The sequence below is a fragment of the Narcine bancroftii genome, chromosome 1 (assembly GCF_036971445.1).
Source record: "Narcine bancroftii isolate sNarBan1 chromosome 1, sNarBan1.hap1, whole genome shotgun sequence".
NCBI classification, from domain to species: Eukaryota; Metazoa; Chordata; class Chondrichthyes; order Torpediniformes; family Narcinidae; genus Narcine; species Narcine bancroftii.
In genome coordinates, this window is record NC_091469.1 from 240,387,640 (window position 1) to 240,407,177 (window position 19,538).

Genomic DNA, 19,538 nt, shown 5'->3' on the forward strand with positions numbered 1-19,538 from the left:
GTCTCCTGGTCTGTCTAGGTGCAGGAGCCTGGAGGCACGCTGTTGTGGGGAGAGGCCAAATGTGCCCAGGAAGTTTTTGAGGGCAGGGTATTTATCCTCAGCTGGCGGGTTGTGGGTGAGATCGTCCACCCTGACTGCATTCTCCTCGTCCAGCATGCTCACAACGTAGTAAAACATTGTGGCATTTGAAAAGATGTTCCTGAGGCGAAACTAAGCCTCTGCCTGCCTGAACCACGTACGTGGGTGATGTGTCCAGAAGGAGGCAGTTTCACCGCGACAGCATTGATCTCTGTGGGATCCATGCTGGGAGACCAGAAAAACGTCTGGCTCATCGGGGTCACCAATGTAGCAGCAGCTAGTAAGCAAGGGACTCACAACCACCTCATTGGGGGATTCTCAATGACTGTTTATTTCAAATCCCACATGCGCTTCTTTAAGGGCAGTATGAGCTCTGCCCCTGCGTGGGCGGTGACGTCATAACGGTTGCCCTAGACGTGCAATGGGTTAAAGCCACAAGGCAAAGAGGTTCCACGACGGCGCCATCTTCTCGTGGCTGCCCTGCCACGCAGTGATACAAGTGGGGCTGGTTGGTCATGAGTATGTGCGCAGCCACATGCCCAAAAATGCACAATGATCAATTTTGGTTAAAAAATAAATATTATATTTGAAAGGATGACTCAGTTTTGTGGGAGATAAAAGGGATTCATATATATATATATATATATATATATATATATATATATATATATCACTGTTTTAATCATACCCAATTGACTTATGCACACATTTTCAGAACTCCAAAGGAAATGGGCCAATGACAATTTCCCCCCAGCAAAATATTTCAGTAACAGTTGGGGCTAGAGCCGTGGTTTTCAACCTTCCCTTCCCACCTCCATACCACCTTAAGCAATCCCTTACTAATCACAGAGCACCAATGGCATCAGGAATACTTAAAGTGGTACAAAGAAAAAGGTTGAGAACCATTGCTCTATAAACTTTAATGGATCTCACTGTGGTCAGCAAGGCCTGGGCCTTTTGCTTGCTACCTTCCTCTCCTCCTTTTCTGCAATATAACCAACTGAGTTAAAGTCCTCAATGAGACAGCCATCCCATGACACAAGCAATGATCAGTCCAACTACCAGATGATTCCAATGGCCAAAAGATTAAAAGAGTTGATTTAAATTATTACAAAATACAAGTTATACAATGTTTAAATGTATTTCAAATATACAATTATTTAAAACATGCAACCAACACAAATTAAGAACATTGCATAAAATAAAGTAAAATCCCAAAGTACTTAGCTTCACTTTTTTTAAAATCTATGTCAGCAACTCCTTTCAAGCCAATGGGGCAGCACAAACTGGAAGGGACCAGATCTAAACTGTACCTTCCCCTTATCTCTGCAATGACAGATATCCTTATCCTGGTGCTGAATCTATTGGTGGAGTGAGAAATCAGATGTGCGAGCACCAGAAGATCAGAGCTGCATCATTCGGACACAGAAGCCGGGAACGGGCCAAATCTCACAATACTGTTGGCCAGCAATTTTCTACAGAACTATTGGGTGAAAGGGACTTGATGCAGATCATCAAAACCAAACTTACTGAACACTTTGGACAGATGTGCAAGGCCATGGGGAAGTCTCAAGAGTTCTATGGTTAGTCTGGTCAATGACCAGAATAAAAAAATGATTGGAAGATGCATGGATAGGAGTCACAACAATACGAGAGGTGGAAGATTCAAAACAAAGAACAACCAAAAACAATTGTGTGACTGCAATTTGCCAAATGTGCCAAATTCCTGTCTGGAATAAGGAGAAAGAGGGAAAAAAACAAACCAAAGCAAATTATGACGTAAGAAGAGATAACAAAAGGGAGCCAGCAGAAGGGAAAAGTGCAGATGAGAAAGAAAACAAGAAACAAACAGGAGAAAGCTATAAAAAGGGAGAACCTGGAACCTGCTGAGAACCATATCACAGGCATTCAAGCCTGGAAATCCAGATCGCTATAGAAGGAGCAGGTATGACCTGCAGAAAGCCATCTCCCGGGTGAAGTGGAGTTTCCAGATGAAAATGGAAACAACGAAGGATACCCAACAGCTGTGGCAGGGCCTAAATGACATAACCTGCTACAATACCAAAACTGGTGCAGTAGGAAAAGGCAAAGCTTCACTCCCAGATGAACTCAATGCCTTCTTTGCTCGATTCAACAACAAGAACAAGAAAGAACCTTGACTGAGCACCCCTTATGTCCCCTGTTGATCCTTTCCTGTCCATATTCGAGGATGGCGTGCAGGCTGCCTTCAGCAGTGTGAATCCGAGGAAAGCATCCTCTCCAGATGGCGTATCCATCTGAGAATTAAGAAGCTATGCTAACTAACTTGGCAATGCATTTATGGATATCTTCAACACCTCAGTCCGGCAGGGCATGGTACCTACCTGTTTCAAACAGATGTCAGTCGTACCAGTGCCCCAAGAGTGCAGTAACCTGTCTAAATGACTATTGACCAGTGGCACTCGTATCAACAGTGATGAAGTATTTTGAAAGGCTGGTGTTGAAGCAGATCAGCTCCTGTCTGAGCAGTGACATGGATATGTTCCAATTCACCTACTGTAGCAACAGATCTATGGCAGTTGCCATCTCACTGGCTCTACACAAAGCACTTGTATATCTGGACAGCAAAAATGCACACATCTGGATGTGCTCGATCACCTACAGTTCAGCATTCAACATCATCATTCCTTCTGAATTGATCAGCAAACTCCAAGACCTGGAACTCAACACCACTCCATGTAATTAGATCCTGGATTTCCGCACCTCCAGGCCACAATTAGTGAGGGTTGGTAAGAACCTTTCCTCCACAATCTCCATCAGCACTGTTCTACTTGGTATGCACCTTCTATATGACAGTGTGGCTCAGTGCAACAACATATCTACAAATTCACTGACGATACCACGATGAACCAGCATACTGGAGGGAGATTGAAAATTTGGCTGAATAGTGCAACATCAGCAACCTCACACTCAATGTGTCCCCAAATCCAAGAAGTTGTTTGTGACTTCAGATGTGTTTGATCCAATGATCATTGGGGGATCGGTGAAGGAGTCACGATCTCAGAAGGTCACAGAAACAGAATTTATTCTCGTGAACCTGTCACAAAATTCATTGTTTGGTGGCAGCATCACAGTGTAAACATTTATAGAAAACGCTTAACAAAATAAATAAAAATAATTCAAGAAAGTCAAAGTCAGCTGTGTCTGTAATTCATTTTTCATTCAAGAACCTGACAGCAGAGGGTAAGAAGCTGTCCATGTGCTCATCTTGATGCTCCTGTACCTTTTTCCTGATGGTAGCAGAGTGAAGAGCGCATGCCCTGCGTGGTTAGGGTCCTTGACAGAGAGGCTGCTTTCTTAAGACACTGCCTCTTGTAGATGCCCTGGGTGGAGTGAAATCTGGTGCCCGTGATGCCGCAAGCTGAGTTAGCAACCCTCTAGTTTTCTTATCCTGAGTGATGGCACCTCCTTACCAGACAGTCAGAATGCTCTCCACAGTACATTTGTAAAGGTTTTTGAATGTCTTTGGTGATACATCGAATTTTCTCAAACTCCTCACAAACTAGCCGTCGATGATCCTTCTTCATGACTGCATCGACATGGAGGCTCCAGGGTAGATCCTCAGTGATGGTGACACCCAAGAATTTGAAGTTCTTGACTCTCTACCTCGGCTGTCCCCTCAAAGAGGACTGGTTCATGTTCTCCTGGCTGCCTCCTGAAGTCCCCAATCATCTCTTTGGTATTATTAACATTGAGTGCATGCTTGTTGGTGTGACACCATTCAACAAGTTGATCTTTCTCCCTCCTGCACGCTTCCTTATTGTCATCTGTGATGCTGTGGTGTCATCCGCAAATTTGTAGATAGCATTGGAATTGTGCCTGGCCACAGAGCAATGGGTGCAGAGTGAATAGAGCAGTGGGCTAAGCAAGCGTACTTTAGGTGTGCATCCACACCATTCAGGACACGCTCTTGTTCTCGCTGCTGCCATCTGGAACGAGGTCTCGGTGCCACAAGACCTGCACCACCAGGTTCAGGAACAGTCGTTACTCCTCCACCATCAGATTCCTTTAATGACAAATTCAATCAGAGACTCATTTAAGGATTCTCACTTGTACATTTCATTGATTTTTGTATTAATTCTCTCTGTTTTGCACAGTTTGTTTACATTTGTTATCTGTTTACATGTATACACTATGTCATTTTCTTTTTGCACTACCAATAAGTGGTAATTCTGCCTTGCCTGCAGAAAAAGAATGTGATGTCATGTACAGAATGTACTCTGACAATAAATCTGAAAATCTGTTGATTGTCAGTGAGGAGGTGACGTTCTTTCCAATTTGCACGGACTGTGGTCTAGCGACGAGGAAGTCAAAGATCCAGTTGTAGAGTGGGGTGCGGAGGTCCAAAGCTTGTTGACTAGCACTAAAGGAATAATGGTGTTGAAGGATGAGGTGAAGAGCGGCTGTATTTATGAGTTGTTGTTTTCTAAGTGATCCAGAGCTGAGTGGAGCGCCAGTGAGATTGAATCTATTGTGGAGTGGTGGTCGGCGAATTGCAGTCGGTCCAGGTCTTTACTTAGATACCTGTTAATTCTGGCCATGACTAATCACTCAAAGCATTTCATTACAGTAGACGTTAGTGTCACCTGATAATAGTCATTGAGACAGCTCACTCTAGTTTTCTTCAGCACTTTTGAAGTAGGTGTGAACCTCCGACTGCAGCAGATATTGAAATGTTTGTGAACGCTTCGGCTCGTTGGTTGATGCAGAATTTCAGTGCCTAGCCAGGTCTGCCATCAAGGCCTGACATGTTCAGATTTTTTTTTTGTAATCAGCATCCTAAAATCCATAAAATACACCCAAAAGTGTTCAGGAAGCAAAATCTTCATTGTCCACTGTTAGTTGTAATTCTGCCCCACCAGCGGGAAAAAAAAGAATCTCAGGGTTCTATTAAGATTAAATTGGATAGATACATGGATGGGAAAGGTCTGGAGGGTTATGGAATGGGTGCAGGTCAGTGGGACTAGTGGAATGATATTTCAGCACAGACTGTAGTGTTCTATGGTTGTATGTGATGCCATGTGTATACTCTGACAATAAATTTGAAATCTGAACGAGAAAGAAACAGCAAAAGTATGTACAAACATAAGCCTACGCAAGAAATATGAACAGGAATATGACAACATTGAGCAGCATAGTTGGCGTAGCGGTTAGTGCAACGCCTTTACAGTGATAGTGATTGGGATGGACCCGATTTGAATTCAGCACTGTCTGAAAGGAGTTTGTATGTTCTCCCCATGTCTGCGTGGGTTTTCCCAAGGGCTCTGGTTTCCTCCTACCCTTCAAAAACTAACCATTGAGCGGCATGGTTGGCGTAGCGGTTAGTGCAATGCCTTTACAGTGATAGTGATCGGGATGGACCCAGGTTTGAATCCACACTGTCTGAAAGGAGTTTGTATGTTCTCCCCATGTCTGCATGGGTTTTCCCAAGGGGCTCTGGTTTCCTCCTATCCTTCAAAAATGAACCAGGGTATAGGTTAATGGGGTATAAATTGGGCAGCATGGACTGGTAGATAAAAATCGCATGTTACAGTGCTGTATGTCTAAATTTAAATTTAAAAAAAAAATTCTTCAGTTAAGACACATGAAAGAATGGCCAAATCCTCCCCAACCAGCAGAATGTCACTGTAGACTGACTTGTATCAACAAAAATTTTAGAACTGACTGTTCCACTGCATTTCTGGTCTGTGCTTTATAAACGATGCCAAACTGGACACTGTTGGGCATGTATTAACCTGCTTCAAAACATTGAAATGCTCTGGTTCCTGAATAAGTAATTCCATAACTTTCTAATTCTCATCCTCATTTTCAAATCTTTTCATACTTCACCATTTCCCATATCTGTAATTTCTTCCAGCCCTTTACAACTCCAAAATCCAAAGGTCCTCTAATTAGGTCCTTTGAGTGTCCCCATTTAAGAAATGAACCAACATTGGCCTTTGTTTCACTTCAATAGGTCGAAGCTGTGGAATGTATTCCATATACCACTTTGTATTTTTTATACCATGTTCAGCTCTCAAATATTCCTCAAATCCACTCTCTTTTGGCAAGTTTTCATGTCAGATTTTATTTGATTAATGCTCTAGAATGCTTTACTATATTAAAGGTGCTATACAAATATAATTGTCATTTACACTTTCTATGTCTTTTTTCAATTATAACACAAGGCATGGCCATGAAACTGTATTTATACATAGTCAAAAGATTACAATTCAGAATGGCAAACTTATGTAGCACAATTTGCATTCCAGATATTGAAGTTTAAGGGAAATATTAAAGCTGGGAGAAACATATATTTAATTGTCTCCTTACATGCTTTTTTTCCTATTATCAAACTAGATTTTCTCCAAAGAATATTTTGACAATTGAACTTGCTTTAATTCACAAGAAATTACAGCGGCTGCAACCTGGGTTCGAATCCGGTACTGTTCTCCCCAGGTCTGCATTTGTTTCCTCCTACATTTCAAAGACACACATATTTGTAGGTTAATGGGCGTATTTCAGTGGCAAGGGTTCATGGGTCAGAAGGTCCCGTTACTGTGCAGTATCTCTACCTTAAAATTATAAATCTTAATTGAATAATATGAAATATTATTAAAATTCAAAAGCAAAACATGACAAATATTGGATATCTGAATTGAAAATAATTTTTTTCTGCAAGCACTGAGACGGATGCCAGCATCTGAGGAATGAGAATCAGAGTGAACATTTCTTGATCTTCTTTCATCATAACATTTATACATTTATTTTGCGTAAATTCAGGTGATTTGGTGAGTCTAACATTGAATAAAAATGAAGTTGTTGGTATCTCAGCACTGTTCAGCAATCTTCAAACCCTGAGGCTCCTCAACCCCTTTGCAACTGGATCCTTGACTTACACTGTCCTCACTGACAATCCACACAGGCGCACATCAGTGCTTAGCCCACTGCTCTACTCCCTCTAGACCCAAAACTATGTGGCTCGGCACAATTCAAATACCATTTACAAATTTGCGAATGACACCATGATTGACGCAGAATCACAGACAGCAATGAGGAAGTGTACAGGAATCAAGTGGGCTCACGACAACAACCTTGCCCTCAACGTTAGCAAAACTAAGGTACTGATTGCAAACTTCCCGTCGAGCTCCATTCCCCGTTTAGCCCCTCACCATCCAGCACTGTGATTCCATGCCTGGGGGTTGATGAGGGACCACGTAGTCCCTGAGGGGGTCGGTGGTCTAAAATGTTTAGGGACCCCTGATGTAAAGTAACAAATTATGTTAGTTAAATGCAGTGCGCATGCACATTGAGGGGGGAAGTGTGACAGCGATGCTCGAATGCCAGCTGGCACATGTACAATGAGGGGGAAGCGCGTTGGCAGTGCATGGACTTTCATGTACTGATTAGAGAGAGAAATCCGGAGAACAGAAACCAGTCCTCATTGAGGGGTCAGCAGTAGAAAGTGTTAAGAACTTCAAATTCCTGGGTGTCAACATCTCTGAAGATCTATCCTGGGGCCTCCATGTCGATGTAATCACCAATGCCTATATTTCATTAGGACTTTAAGGAGATTTGATATGCCACCAAAGACTTGCAAATTTCTACAGTTATACTGTGGAGAGCATACTGAAGGGTTAGAGGTACAGGGCAGGAAAAGACAACAAAGATGGCATCAGTCTTCACTCCATTAAGGACATCTACAAGAACTGGTGTCTCTAGAAAGCTGACCCTATCCTCAAGGACCCTCACCACCCAGGCCATGCCTTCTTCTCACTGTTATCATCAGGGAGGAGGTACAGGAGCCTGAAGACAAACACCCAATGGTACAAAAACAGCTTCTTTTCCCCCCCTGCCATCAGATTTCTGAACAGACAATGAACCATAAACACTACCTCACTTTTTCTTCTTTTGCACTAATTCATTTATTTCTTTTTAAAATGAAATTTATAGCAATGTTGCACCTGAAAAGGTGGTGCCAAAAACCCAAAATTTGTGAGATGTTCATGACAATAAATTCTGGATCCTGATTCAAGTAAAGGTAACTATGATCATTTGAACATTTCGAAGTCAGATTTGCTTTACTGGGATTCAGATCAAAAAGCGAACTGAGTCACATTGTCCAGATTTGGATGTGAAGAGCAATCACTTCATTGAGGTTATTAGAGGGATGAAGGCACAGAGATTCAATGTCTTTATTAGATGTCAGCAAGGATCTATTTATTTGTTTAGACATTGTTAGGTCTGCTTTGTTCATGAATGAGTGAGACAAACACCAGACTGAGTCGAAATCAGGGTTCTTTGTTCTTTATTACCGGATTGTAACACTTGCAACTAACAATGTTAGTTGGAGAATGCATTCTGCCGTTATCAGCAAAATGGTGATTTTCTTATACCCTTGGATATGTGCTTAGAACATCATCATATCATTACTTGTCCAATGACTAAAACTGTTGCTATCCTTTCCCTGCTAGCTTCCTGCCTCTCAATCCATCAATGTCTCTCTTATCTTGTAAGTACAAGGATGCATTCACATCTTGTTACAGCCCTGCACAGGGTAACTCCTTACACATTCCCATCTCATGATGTTTTACCTTACAACATACAACACGGTTACAAGCCATTTTGGACCACGAGCCCATGCTGCTCAATTAACCTACAGCATCTATGTTTTGAAGAGTGAGAGGAAACCAGAATCCCTGGAGAAAACCCAGGCAGTCATGGGATTCGAACCTAGGACCCAATCGCTGGTGCTGTAACAGTGCTGCACTGACCGCTATGCTAGCTGTACCCCCCTTGGGGTACATTGGGGAAGATGAAAAGAAATATCAAAAATCCAGTGTAAAGAACAAGGAAGTTCTATATTCTTATAACGTCTATTAATTATTGATGGAAAAACAGCTGCTTCCCTTCCATCTTACTCAATTTTTGTTCACAAAGTAATAATTTCTAACCAAAATATTGATTAATTAAATTCAAAAAATTGATTTCAAAGATGGAATAAAAGCATAACTGCAGTCCAATGGAAATGCTCAGAGTGGTGTGGCTGTGGAATGAAAACTAAATGGCATGTTTTGTTGCTGCTAAGATGAACAGCTGCACAAAAATTTTAAAAAGAAACAGAAAACGAATCAACAGATGTTTTATTATGACAATGGCTCTTTCGTGCATATACTAAATAGTTATTTTTCATTGTATACCAGAAATTTGTTACTTTACATCAGGGGTCCCTAAACATTTTAGACCACCGACCCCCTCAGGGATTACGTGGTCCCTCATCAACCCCCAGGCATGGAATCACAGTGCTGGATGGTGAGGGACTAAACAGGGAAGGGAGCTCGATGGGAAGGTGGGTAGATGAGGGAGGCAGCTAGACGTGGGGGGGGGGGGGGAGGGGGCAGCTGGATGGACAGCACTGAGTAGGGTAGCTAGATGTCCAGTTTTAGGCCGATGAGTCCTCCGTCCAGTGCCACCTCGAGCCATACGTTAATTTGTCCTCCATTTGGGGTGCCCTACATCCCCAAATGGAGGGCAAATTAAGGGGCAAAAAGTTCATTTACCTATTAAATGCAATGTCACTTGGTCCACTGCCGCCGGCTGGCACATGCACATTGAGGGGGGAAGCGCGTTGGCGGTGCATGGACTTTCATGGCGGGTTAGCCCCCCTTTGTTCAGCCCCAGTGGAGGGGTTGGCGGCAGCTGTGCTGTATGGGGTGGGGGTTAAATCGACTGGTCTTGCGCATTATCAACCCCTTGGGGGGTCATTATTGATCACTTTGAAGACCACTATTTTACATCAAGCCACTCTCATAAATATGAAAAAAACTGGCCTTGATTTGGGGCTAAAAAAAAAGGTATTTTAGGTGTATGATACACACATTCCACTTAAATGTAGAGTTTAATTTTACATACATTTCCATTCTTTTAGGGATTTTTTTTATTACAATAGTAGGATATTACAGTGGTTACAATTGTGTCTTCAGATAATTGTATTTCTGAGAAAAATATCAATATCAAGACTTAAAGATGTACTTCAGATTCACCTGCAAGATCACTTGTCAGGATTTATAGCTAATGTAAAGATTTGAATTAGATATTTATTAATGATAATCATCAAAAGCCACTTATAAAAAATGTAAGATGCACAACATACTTGCAATCAATTATAGATTCCATTTTACATGTTGGGAAGATGTATGCAACATGAACCCAAATTCTAAAGGGAATTCTCATGCCCACAAAAAAATCCCAGTCTACGAAACAAGAAACAGATGGTGACAATATGCATTTATTCAAAATAAATCAATATGTTCAACATTTAACTCAATCGAAAGGATGTGGCTCTCACAATAATAACTTGGGTAGCCAGATAATTTTAGGACTGGTTACCATCGCTTAAAGGGTGGAACACATTTTACTAAATTTGGCAATTCAAATTTTCTTTACCCAAGATGGAATTTTCCTGACCAGATGGTTTTAAAAAAACAAATCCTTGGCATTAAGCCAATAATACCACTGTGATTATCACCTGAAAAATGGAAATGCTTTGTCACAACCTTCAATTTCCATGGGAACAATTTATTCTATCGGTAATTCTTTAGTAATTTACAATATTTGAGTGAAATTATCACTAAATGAGTGCCAAAATGTGAAATATAAAAGAAATGTGTAAATTGATTGAGGCATTATGAACACTAATTGTTAACTTGGTCAATGTGTGATAGATTTCTTTATTTTTTTTCTAATTCTCCTGACAATGCCTACAAAAACTTACCTTGAGAGTTTAGTGAGACTATTCCAGAAACAAGCAAGCTGAAAAAAAAAATCATAGTATATATCCTACTTTATAAATTTTCAGAGATTTAGCAAAGACAGTCTTTGCAGTCAATTAATGAGCACTAGACAATTTCACAGGGAAACAATTTTAGAAGCAGTTTGCATGCTAGAATGTACTGGCCTTCTAAGCCTCAACATCGTAGTGCAAAAGTGCACTCACAGTCAGATATGGACATCTCTGAATTCACCAACGAGTCAGTCAAAAGGAGTCCATAATGAACTGAGCTTAGAGTCTACATATCCTTCAAATATGGTTCCTCACTTTATGGCAGCCGGCCCTAGCAGTCCAGGTCATAATCTGTGCAAAAGAAGTTAAATTAAGGGATAGAATTTATTTTTCCCAATTTTAATCAATATTGATTAGAAATAGCAGAAAATATTTCTGACAGTGTGAACTGCCAAGATATCAATGTGGTTGGGGCTTCAGTTTCCACCAGGTAAAGCCCAATCGCTGCTTGCAGAATGCTCTACTCTGACCAACGGCCACAGCAGCAAAACTGTCAGGACATTGAAGCTATCAGAGATAACAAATATCTGGGCATGATACAAGCATTTTTCCCTTGGAAAAAATTCACATATATTAAATTTGAGAAATAGATGAAGCTCTGTCCAAAGACAGAAAACAACACCTACGGTGTTACGACTGAAAGATAATTTGTTCAGGCATCAATTTCAGACATGATCAGTTTGAATGATAAAAAAAATCATAACACTGTTGATATCTGTAACTCAGTTAGCCCATGCTTAAATATGCTCAGTAAATATGATGTTAAGCAGGTCCTCAATTTATTATTACTTAAAGTGGAAATGTCTACCAATAAATAACATTTATCTTTAAATATAGATAATGGTGTGGAATTGGCTACAATATTAATGTGAAACAATAGAAATATGGCCAGTTTAGAAGAAAAATGGAAAAAAGTTAGCTTAAGTTAGGATTCAGGCAATGCTATCGTAACGTTTCACATTTACTAGCTGAAATATTAAAAGGAATGAAATTAATTCAGTCCACAATACTGATAAAGCTCATATGAAGGAAGTGCCTGAATGAATCATAGGTTAACTTTCACTGTGATGGGAAATCAATGCATCAGAACTGCCTGAAGTAGCAAAAATAGGTATATTTATATGAATAAATACAAGATAAGCTGGCTTTTAGATTTAGAGAAAAGGATTTTCAAAGCAAGTTGCACTCTGACGAACGTAAGGTGTCTGAGTGTGAAAAGCTCTATAGCGACTATTTTCCTTTATAGTCACTTGCAGGATCAGAAAATGTTGCTGTTGTCTATGACTCGTTCAAACAAATTCATACTAAAGTTGAATTTTTCAAAGTGTATTAAATTATATTAAACATTGTTAATATTATTATGAGTTGCTATACGTTGTTACAAGCCCTTAAAATGTTGATAGACTGTCAATATAAATTATCCAAATTTCTCCCATCCAAACAAAAGAACTATACTAACACATGTAATCTCTCTAACATAGCCAAAAAACCATCTGTCTCCTCAGCATTTAGATGTTGCTAGGAGACAGCATCAAAATATATTAAACAACATAGAGAAATAAATAAACAGAACTTCATGCAAGTTGGCAATTAATTTTTATCCTTACATGTTTGTAAAGTTACTATTGCTAAATTATATTCAATACTTAATTTCAAACCACCCATGAATGTAATACTTAGTTAAGTCTACATGAAGTTTAAACATAATACAATTATAAAACTGAATTGAAATAAAAACAAATTCTGAAAAATGGAGAGAAACAGTTACCATTTAGGAACTCTCCAAAGATTAACTAGATTTCTATTTCTGCTGATGCTGTTTGGCCTGCGAAGGGTTTCAAACATTTTGTGGTACTTCCAATTATAAGCAGAACCATGTGCCTTTGGAGTTTGGTGCCATGATAAGAATATAGAATAAAGGCACAGAATTGAAAGTCAAAGCACTTGAAAAAAAATTAAGATAATTACTGAGAGTCAGCATGGATTTTCAAAATAATCTCAGTGAAATGTTGAGATGGTCAATCCTGGATGACCTAATTAAGTCTGGGACAATCTCTGCAGTGATGTTGTTGGAATTGCAGCAGTTGCACTGGAAGGCTGACAGCTACTTTGGGATCTCATGTTTGTGTTTTTCAATGCACAGAAATCTCTAAGAGGCTGTTAATGATTCAATATATTTTTATAAACCCAACCGTTTACAGCCTTCTCTAATCGGAAAAGAAATTACTTGACCCACTGCCATCAGATACCTGAATAATCAATGAACTAAAGACACTGCCTTACTTTTTGTGCATTATTTTAATTTTTTATAGCGTTACATACACAATCGCAGCAATAAATATTAGCCCAGACCATGTTATATTTAAAATAATATTTTTATTATTAATCAACAATTATATAACACCGAATCCAGGGGTTCTCAACCTTTTCCTTTCCACTCACATACCACTTTAAGTAATCCCTATGACATCGGTGCTCTGTGATTAGTAAGGGATTGTTTGTGAGTAGGAAGGGAAGGTTGAAAATCGCTGCTCTAGACTCAATTGTTACTGAAATATTTTGCTGGAGAAAAATGGTCATTGGCCCATTTCCTATGGAGTTCTGAAACTGTGCACATAAAGAGTCAATGAGGTACGATTAAAACAGTGGTTTTCAAACTTTTTTTCCACCCACATACCACCTTAAGCAATCCCTTACAAATCACAGGGCATAGGGAATACTTAAAGTGGTATGTGAGTGGAAAGAAAAATGTTGAGAACCACTGACCTAATCCAATTGAACTAACTTATCTAAACTTAACTAAATGTATATACACTTATTTAACTTAAACTCTGTCTATGTACTGGCAAGTCACTGCAGCTCAAGGCTCAAATCTTGGAAGGCAGTTCAGTTTCAGAAATTCAGCGAGGACACATGAGCTTGAAACTGATGCGATACACAGGCTTTAAAATGGGTGAAGCACACAGACCTTAAATATATGCAACACGCAGGCTTTAAGATGGGTGAGACATTCAGGCTTTTGGATGAAGTTAGCAGTCCCTGAAGTGGGTAACAGAGACGGGGTGTGGCAGAACTTTCATGACTCATGACACTCTTGTTAAGGTGGTTCAGAGAAATGTTCTTTTAGGCAAGTTCCTTTTTCTAGAGTTTAAACCCTTTTCGTGGGTCAGTCAAGCTGAGTGCAATATTTCTTCTGCCAATAGAGAACCCTCCTTGTGGGTTAGTCGGAGTAGAGTTCAGTATTTCTTCTGCAACTTTAAAACCCCTTTCGTGGGTTATTCGAAGTGGTTTTCATTCCGCTATAAGCAAAATGAGGAAATATGACATTCTGTCTATAACCACACAATGAGGCCAAGTGGGTTTCTCATTCCCACAAAGGAGGTTGAAGAGCTGTTTACTCTTGCGATGCACCTTGAAAAAATGATGCACTGTCTTTTTAAGAAGCTGGTCACATGGTCTTTGCACCAGGCTTCTCCAGGGATTCTGTATTGATTCTGCAAATGTATCCAGTAAAAGGAACATAATGTTCAAAGCTTGCTGCTAGTTTCACAGTCACTTCAAATCCTGCAGGCAGGTTGTTAAATCTGTTTTCTTAAAGGGACAGTCCCACACAAATAAAATGAACTGAAAAATGGGAGAATGTCACAAAGGTAATTGTTGTAAAATGGTTACAATATGAATGTTTGCATTATGATGCTGCCACAAAACACCAAATTTCATGACTTGTTCGAGACAATAAATTCTGATTCTGAGATGTGACTCCAAACCAATCCCACTGTAACACTCATAAAATCACATGCTTCATCGCAAGGTCACAAATGAGCTTCATCAATGTACTACAATACCATTATTCTTAGAAAACTAATTTGATGCAAAAATATAATTAGGCCAGTTGGTCCCTTCTTCACCATTTTTCAAAAAGATCTTTCACCTCAATTTCATTCATCTGCACTTACCCCACACTTTTTGCTTCCTTTAATGTTGATCATCTTTTGACCTTGGCTTCAGTATACTGAGTGAACCTTCTGGGTGAAGGAATGTTTTCCTAACTGGTCAAATCATAATGACTAAACTCTTAATTTGAGACTCATCTTTCATTCTGGGTATCTCAGACAGTGCAATCATTATTATGCAACTGCCCTGTCAAGCCAAGAAACAATTGTGCACTTTTGCGATGAGATTACTTCTCATCTTTTTGAACTCTGGAGTTCTCTGGGTCAGCCTGCTTCATTTCTCCTCAATCTGGTGAACCCTTGTATTGGATCCTCTATCACAATATATACGTTCTAGGTTGCAGAATGAATTCTGTATTCAGTATCCCAGGTCCAGGAAGAAGTCTTCACTTTGCATGGAAATTCTCCTTCCATGGCAAATGTACTATTACCCCACCAAATTCCAAATTATACAATGTCACCTTGAAACACAACCAAATTTTAATCTCTCACTGCTTGAAAATACTTGCAGTGTTTATGATTGAAGTATTGGGCTGAAACCCTTCATCAAGAAGAATTTTGGCCCAAAGCATCAACCACCAATGCTGCTCCAGCAGAGACTGATTCCAGCGTCTGCAATCTCCTGCACGTCTCCAGTTTTGCACTTGTTCCATCAAAATTACCATACACTGTATTTCCTTCACATAAACATGTAAAATCTGGCATATCTTGAAATATTTGATTTTTAAAAAATTTTCCATTTTTGCATCGTACTTTCTTGTTAACCCTCTGGAAAGGCTGGCTGCTCAATCAGCTTGATAACTTAACCTATGTGATGAATGGAAGGAAGTCTTTAAAATGACACTTAGCAGCAGTAGCCATTAGTAAAACCCTGAGAAAGAGAGACCTTTGTCAGGAATCATCTTCATATCTATTCTGGATAATAAATAATGTGCCTCAATGTCACTAATATTTTGGGTCTGAGCTCTTCCCTCATACCATGAAAAAGGGCTCAGGCCCAAAACATCTTTACCTCTTTCTGGACATTGTGAGACCTGCAGAGTTCTTTCAGCATTTATTTATTTTTTACTATAATCGCAATGTCTGCATTGTTTCATTACCTGCCTCAAAGACAGATATGTTTGATTATACCTCCTACGCAGCTTTTTAAGATGCTTTGCAATGTTAAGGGCACTATAGAGCCTGTTTTTCTCTTCTAAATTTCACACGCATCACAAATATACTCCAGGGATGATCCATTTCAGAAATGTTGAGAAAAACTAGTAAAGGAAAGAGGTTCCCCAACGGTGGAGGAAATATTAATAAGTATTTTGTTTTTTAACCTATTCATAGCAACACAATCAATGTTATCAATGAGCAAAGTAGGTTATTTTAAAATAACAAACATTTTTCCCCAAACTGTTTGAATAATGTTTCAACTTACATGACATTTTATCTCCAAGAAAACTACGATTATATTTTTATGGCGATGCTGAGATTAAGTCGCATTTATCTCTCATTGTTATTGCTCTAAACAAAACAACTTTCTTCCAATATCTAAAGGTTTTCCCTTCATTCATTCTCCATATTTTTCGTTTATCTCCTCTCTCACAACTCTTCCCACATACTGATCCTCTTCACTGTTTTCTTGTTTGTTGTATGCCTTTACATCTTCACTCCTTCAATCACTTTTTTGCTACTGTTTTCTCTCATTCTAATTTCACCTGGAAGACTAAATCAAGATATCACAAAATTATCTAATCTTTCATTCAGCACTTTCTAAGGAGTTTGCAGAGGTTTGGTAGGACAGAGAACACCTTGGCAACTTCTACAGATGTGTAATGGAAGGTGTGCTGACTGGCTCATCAAGGCCTGGTATGGAGGCACCAACATCTCTGGACAGAAAGCCCCACAAAAGGTAGTGGACATATTCCAGTACCTCACAGGCAAAACTCTCCCCACCATCAAGAAAATCTACGTGGATTGCTGCAGTGTTAGAGCAGCAGCAATCATCAAGGGTCTACAGCACCCAGCTCTGTTCTCGCTGCTGCCATCAAGAAAGAGGTAGAGGTGCCACAGGACTTGCACCACCAAGTTCAGGAACAGGTGCTCCCTCTCCATCATCAGACTCCTCAACAATAAATTCAATCAGGGACTCATTTAAGGACTCTAATTTTGCTCATTCTTATTATTGAATATTTATTTTCTGTATTGCAGATTGTTTGCACTTAATTCTTGTTTACAGTTCTCTGTTGTGTATAGGCATCTTTTCATGATTAGTTTTTTTTTTGCGCTACCGATAAGTAGAAATTCTGCCTGGCCTACAGGATAAAGAATCTCAGGGTTCTATGTATCTGACAATAAATCTGAACTCTGAGATTTTGCATTCCATTATGCACCTGGTTAGGGTTAGGCACAAGAGCAACTTGTCCGTGAACTACTCTTTGCAGATGATGCCGCTTTAGTTGCCCATTAAGAGCCAGCTCTCCAGCGCATGACGGCCTGTTTTGCGGAAACTGCCAAAATGTTTGGACTGGAAGTCAGCCTGAAGAAAACTGAGGTCCTCCATCAGCCAGCTCCCCACCATGACCACCAGCCCCCCCACATCTCCATCGGGCACACAAAACTCAAAACGGTCAACCAGTTTACCTACCTCGGCTGCACCATTTCATCTGATGCAAGGATTGACAACAGACTCGCCAAGCCAAATAGCGCCTTTGGAAGACTACACAAAAGAGTCTGGAAAAACAACCACCTGAAGAAACACACAAAGATCAGTGTGTACAGAGCTGTTGTCATATCCACGCTCCTGTTCGGCTCCGAATCATGGGTCCTCTACCGGCATCACCTACGGCTCCTAGAACGCTTCCATCAGCGCTGTCTCCACTCCATCCTCAACATTCATTGGAATGACTTCATCACCAATATCGAAGTACTCGAGCTGGCAGAGTCTGCAAGCATCGAATCCATGCTGCTGAAGACTCAACAGCGCTGGGTGGGTCATGTGTCCAGAATGGAGGGCCATCGCCTTCCCAAAATCGTGTTCTATGGTGAGCTCTCCACTGGCCACCGAGACAGAGGTGCACCAAAGAAGAGATACAAGGACTGCTTAAAGAAATCTCTTGGTGCCTGCCACATTGACCACCGCCAGTGGGCTGATATCGCCTCAAACTGTGCATCTTGGCGCCTCACAGTTCGGCGGGCAGCAACCTCCTTTGAAGAAGACCGCAGAGCCCACCTCACTGACAAAAGACAAAGGAGGAAAAACCCAACACCCAACCCCAACCAACCAATTTTCCCTTGCAACCGCTGCAACCGTGCCTGCCTATCCTGCATCGGACATGTCAGTCACCAACGAGCCTGCAGCAGACGTGGACATACCCCTCCATAAATCTTCGTCTGCGAAGCCAAGCCAAAGAAAGAAGAATGCACCTGGTTATATTGTACTGTGGATTAGAGGGTTGCAAATATGTCCCAGAGAGAAAATGATAAACAACTAATTTGTTTAAGATAAATGTGTAGAAAATGTTGGTGTGCAATAATCAAACACTTTGAAAGAGTAAAAGGTTAGAGCACAGTCAGCATAGATTCAATAAACCCAAATCATGTTGGAAAAACTGCTGGAATTCTTAGATGACTTGTCTTGTCAAATAGAGTAGGGAGAATCAATGAGTATGGTACACTTGAATTTTCTGAAGGCTTTCAATGAAGTTGTGCACAAAATGTTGGTCAATAAGGAGGATTTTCACATATCCATATTTGATGCTAAGTTTGACAATGTTATGTTTTCTATCTGAATGTAGTAAGAATGGGAAGAAGGAGGAATAAGCTCAACATGGAAATTTATTCAAGTCTTACCCTTTTGGATACAATAGCTATTTCAATCATTACCAATTCCCTTAACAAAGAAATTCTTCAATGAACTAAAGAGAATAATAAGGAAATTCTTATGGAAAGGGGGAAACTGAGGATAGTGCTAGATAAATTAACAGAATGGTACAAACAAGGTGGTTTGCAGCTACCAAACTTTAAAAATTATTATAGAGCAGCACAATTAAGATATCTATCAGATTTTTATCAAACAAGGGAAAAACCAGATTTGTCCAAGATACAGCTAGATTAAACACGGGAGAAGGTACCAGAACATATACTTTATAAGTGGGATGAAAAACGGGTGCAATATAGAAGTTCACCAGTACTACATCATCTACTCAACATCTGAAAGAAGATTCACGTAGAAAGGAAAAAAATAAATTACCAACTACCAAATTGGGAAGCAGACTGAGATTACCAGAAGGAAGCAGCTTTGAATATGTGATTACAGACACAATGATAATTAAAAGATTTATAACAAACATGTACATCAAGCTGCAAGAGAAAGAAAATGATGAAATAAGCTATAAACCCAAACAAAAGTGGGAAAAAGATCTAAACATAAAAATAAAGAATGAAATATGGGAAAACTTATGCTCTGGAACTATGAGAAATATAATAAATATGAGGTTGCGCATGATACAATATAATTGGTTACACAGACTATATATCACACCCCAAAAGTTAAATAAATGGGATCCAACAGTATCAGATAGATGTTTTCGCTGTAAAAAGGAAATGGGAACAACAGTACATGCAATTTGGGCATGTGAGAAAGTGAAAAAGTTTTGGGA

General features: G+C 39.9%; 1 protein-coding gene across 11 annotated transcripts in view; it reads right to left on the reverse strand.

The window, feature by feature from the left end:
• The window catches only part of srfbp1 (serum response factor binding protein 1), a 233,650-nt gene that overhangs the window by 56,060 nt on the left and 158,052 nt on the right, over positions 1–19,538 (reverse strand). The gene's annotated exons all lie outside the window — the stretch shown is intronic.